The sequence below is a fragment of the Rhinatrema bivittatum genome, chromosome 3 (genome assembly GCF_901001135.1).
Source record: "Rhinatrema bivittatum chromosome 3, aRhiBiv1.1, whole genome shotgun sequence".
NCBI lineage: Eukaryota > Metazoa > Chordata > Amphibia > Gymnophiona > Rhinatrematidae > Rhinatrema > Rhinatrema bivittatum.
In genome coordinates, this window is record NC_042617.1 from 325683487 (window position 1) to 325688537 (window position 5051).

A 5051-nucleotide genomic window follows, 5' to 3' on the forward strand; every position below is an offset into this window, starting at 1 on the left:
TTCCAGGTTCACCGTGATTTGGTTCAGTTCATCTCAATCATCACACATGAAAACCATCTCTGGAAAGGGTATCTTTCCACCATCCTCTTCAGTAAACACTGAAACAAAGAATTTGTTTAGTCTTTCCTCTATGGCCTTATCATCCCTAAGTGCCCCTTTAATACCTCAATCATCTAACGGTCAAAACAACTCCCTCGCATGCTTTCTACTTCGGATATATTTTAAAAAGTTTTTGTTATGAGGTTTTGCCTTTACAGCTAACTTCTTTTCAAATTCTCTCTTAGCCTGTCTTATCAATGTCTTACATTTAACTTGCCAATGCTTTTGCTTTATCCTATTTTCTTCTGATGGATCCTTTTTCCAATTTTTGAATGAAGATCTTTTGACTAAAATAGCCTCTTTCACCTCACCTTTTAACCATGTCAGTAATTGTTTTGCCTTCCTTCCACCTTTCTCGATGTGTAGAATACATCTGGACTGTGCTTCTAGGATGGCATTTTTTATAACAATGTCCATGCCTTTTGCACACTCTTAACCTTTGTAGCTGCACTTTTCAGTTTTTATTAAACTATTTTTCTCATTTTATCAAAGTTTCCCTTTCGAAAGTTTAGTGCTAGAGCCATGGATTTACTTACTATCCCCTTCCCGTCATTATTTCAAATTTGATGCAATTTTAGATCTAATTCTTAGTGGAATGCAGGATTTGGTGAGAGAGGTAATGGTGGTGGTGCTGCTTGGTAATAGTGATATTATGATCACTATTACCAAGCAGCACCACCACCATTACCTCTCTCACCAAATCCTGCATTCCACTAAGAATTAGATCTAAAATTGTACCCTCTCTCGTTAGTTCCTGAACCAATTGCTCCATAAAATGTCATTTATTCTATCCAGGAACTTTATCTCTCTAGCATGTTCTGATGTTTCAGTTACTCAGTCAATATTGGGGTAATTGAAATATGTAAACAATGAGGGAAACCACATTTTTATTTGTCAAATATAGCCTAAGTGACGGTGTCAGCAAGTCTGACGTGATTTCTCAAAAAGAGCCCAACCATCATTCACCATCACTATCAAAAATCGTGAATTTTTTATTAAATATAAAAAATGTCTATATAGACATTAGACTCCAATTTAAATCCAAGAAGAAGATTTAGGCAGTAATCTCTTTGTTTATTATTTACAACAATATCCAGTCTGATATGAAATCGGGGTCCTCTTTATAAAGATGAGGTTCTTTTAATACACAGAGCCCCCGGGAGATGCGTTGGACTCTACAATATTCCAATAAAGTGTCTGCATGAAGAGTAGTGCGGACTGATCAACGTAATAATTTTTGCAGAGAAAACCATTGTGTATCAGAGGAAAAACCAGAAGATGTTGAAAAGGATGAAGGTTTACCTAATAATGCTTGCAAATCAGCGTGTGAAAAACTCAAGGTTTTCAAGGGAATAGTAGCCTAAGATTCCATGACTCAAAAAGTGAACCACAAAATTATAATCAAGGAGAGTCAATACAGTAACCCACGTGGTAAACTGTAAACAATGAGGGAAACCAAATTTTTTATTTGTCAAATATAGCCTAAGTGATGGTGTCAGCAAGCCTGACGTTGTGATTTCTCAAAAAGAACCCAACCGGTCTTTTAATCATTCACAATCACTATCAAAAATCGTGAATTTTTAATTAAATATCAAACATGTTTTTTTATCTTAATTTTTATCATTTTCATTAAAAGTCTATATAGACATTAGACTCCAATTTAAATCCAAGAACCAAAAGCCCTCCTTGAGGCCCATTGCATGACAGTAAGGTGCTCTTTGTGGCTGCAGAAAGTACTACCTGGAAGTTATTTACCAGACCAAGGTATCCACTCTCACCCCAGGTGGGACTTGAACCCAGAGACCAGAGCCTCTTCCATTAGGCCACTGGGACTAGGAGGGCAGAAGGTTTGGCTTAAAAAGACTCTGGGAAACAATTTCCATAGCCTCTCAAACCCAATTCAGATTCTTCTCACTATACTTCTTCAGCACCGGGAACCATAATACCCCTATAGTGCTAGGGCAGAGTGCTTCACGTGGGTACTATCAGAGAAACTGGAATTAGCTGCAGAGAGAAGCACGACAGGAAAGATGATGTGAATCTAGAATCCAGATATGTCCTATAGTGCCCAGAGAATCTGCCCTTGGAAAGGCAAGCAGCTGTTCAGTTTCCAATCTGCAGTCATTTTTGCTACAGAATGTCATAACGTTAGGAGTGTTGAGGTAAAGAAAGCACTGAAATACTGAATTTGTTGGCAGGTGAGGATGCCAAGGCCCATGTAGCCTACCATGCTTTCTAGTTCCACAATATCTGATAGTTACATTTGAGTCATATTCACAAATGAATCTTGCCATAAATACAGACTGGGAAAGGGTCATTTGTGAACAAGGCTCTTAGGTGATGATCTCTCCCACCTTCTTTTTCCAATATCCCTGCTGCAGGTCAATCCCCTTCGCTATTCCTTCCACATCTGTATGCTCTGGAGACCTGTTTCACTTATCCTTCTCCTTTTCTGAATAGAAATTCTTCCTGAGATTACAGCTGGGTCTGTCTTCTTCTTCTTCATATGATAAAAGTGTTAGAACATGAGCTTTGCACAAATGTATTCTCACCGTTTTTATATTATGTATACCCTTCATCTGTTTGAATGCTGCCATCCTAGCCTGCATGTCTTCCAAGATGTTCAGCACTGCTCATTGTGTTTATACTTGTGACATGAAGCATCATTGTTTCTCTGGATACTGTTTATGACTTGCAGGTCACTGTGAGGCAGAAAACAATGGCAGGATGAAGATGTAGCTATAAAACACCACAACCCACCCCAGGTGGGACTTGAACCCACAATCCCAGGCTTAGAAGGCCAATACCTTATCCATTAGGCCACTGGGGTCATACGAGCAAGCCCCTTTGCTTAAACATCCTGAAGATGGCTAATATGTGCCACCTGGACCCTTCTAGGCTCTTCTGATTCTATTTTCTGCTTCACTGGGGACTTTCAATCTATCTAGCTCTACGACTTATGTGCTCCTTAGTAAAGTCCCGGAATACTTTGAATAAGTTTCTCAAAAGCATTTCCTAATTCATGTAAGACTATGTGACGGAAAACCAAAGTACTTGACCACCTCTCTATTCAAAGTTCCTATATGCTGTGATTTCTTCATGACAGTTTGTATAAAGAGCTCTAATTTTGGTCTGGAACTTTCATTTCTGTAGTAGGGAGATGAGTTAGTATTTCCAACCACACCTCCCTGATGTGTGTACCTCCTTATTTCACAGCAATCTTTCCTGTCCATCTGCTTAGAGTATTCACCAAACTGTTTATCTTAATAATGCTTTATTTCTAAGTTACACAGGGCTAAGCTTAATACTTCATCAGGAAACACACAAGCAATTAGATTATTACTGTTCACTTAGCAGTAGAAGAGGACCAGAAGGCTCATCCACATAGTACTCCCAGCATCCTCCAGGAGAAGTCTCCAGAGATCACAGTGAGCAATCCAGGCTTTCAACTTCACAGCCCCAGCTTCCAGAGGCCCTGCACCCTTTACAGCAGTGGTTCTCAACCGGTGTGTCGCGACACACCAGTGTGGTCGCCGCATCTAAAAAAAGATATAATTGTGATGGAGAAGGTACAGAGAAGGGCTACCAAAATGATAAGGGGAATGGAACAGCTCCCCTATGAGGAAAGGCTAAAGAGGTTAGGACTTTTCAGCTTGGAGAAGAGACGGCTGAGGGGGGATATGATAGAGATGTTTAAAATCATGAGAGGTCTAGAATGGGTAGATGTGAATCGGTTATTTACTCTTTCAGATAGTAGAAAGACTAGGGGGCACTCCATGAAGTTAGCATGGGGCACATTTAAAACTAATCAGAGAAAGTTCTTTTTTACTCAATGCACAATTAAACTCTGGAATTTGTTGCCAGAGGATGTGGTTAGTGCAGTTAGTATAGCTGTGTTTAAAAAAGGATTGGATAAGTTCTTGGAGGAGAAGTCCATTACCTGCTATTAAGTTCACTTAGAGAATAGCCACTGCCATTAGCAATGGTAACATGGAATAGACTTAGTTTTTGGGTACTTGCCAGGTTTTTATGGCCTGGATTGGCCACTGTTGGAAACAGGCTGCTGGGCTTGATGGACCCTTGGTCTGACCCAGTATGGCATTTTCTTATGTGTCGCCAAGAACACACAGGTGTGTCGCCACACATCCCGGTCCCCTGCTGACCCAGCTGCTCCCCGGTCCTCTTCCGCCTGGGCTTAAAATGCTGTCAGCCCGGGCGGAACGTGGCAGGACAGCTGGAGTCAGTGCATTGGCATGGTCTCTTCTCCGCCCCCCCCCCCCCCCACCCCGTGGCCCGGAAGAGGAAGTGGTGAGCATCGGGTCCGTGCGCGGGAAGAAGAGACTATGCTAGTGTGGTCAGAATCGGACCGAAGAACAGAAGAGAGGCACGGTCTGAAGAATGTGCAGCGTGGCTCGGAGGAAAATGAAGAAGAACGTCAACCCCCGCGGCCGATGGGACTCCTCCTCCACGAGGGCTGAAAATGAAGGAGGTTAGTGTTGGGAGGAGGCTGCTGCTGCCGCGAGTTCCCGGGGTGGGGGTGGGGGAGAGAGAGAGTGAATGAATGAGTGAGCAAGCATGTGTGTTTGAGATCCTGTGTGTGTGAGTGAGAGATTGCATGTATGTGAATGATTGAGAGCCTGTATATGTGAAAGAGAGTATGTCTGTAATTGAGAGCCTGCCTGTCAGAAAGAAAGCATGAATGTAAATTTAAGATTGGGAACCTGTATGTGTAAGTTTGTGATTGAAAACCTGTTTGAGTGAAAGAGTATGTGTGTATGATTGAGATCCTTTGTGAGTGAGAGAGATCATGTGTATGTGAACCGGTAGATGTAGTTAAAGGTGAACCGATAGATGTAGTATACTTGGATTTTCAGAAGGTGTTTGACAAAGTTCCTCATGAGAGGCTTCTAGGAAAAGTAAAAAGTCATGGGATAGGTGGCGATGTCCTTTCG

General features: G+C 41.7%; 1 non-coding gene across 1 annotated transcript; it reads right to left on the reverse strand.

Moving 5' to 3' along the window:
* Window positions 1-2856: 2856 nt before the first annotated feature.
* On the reverse strand, window positions 2857-2929 carry TRNAR-UCU. The gene has a single exon. It is a non-coding gene; the product is annotated as a tRNA-Arg (tRNA).
* Window positions 2930-5051: the final 2122 nt, after the last annotated feature.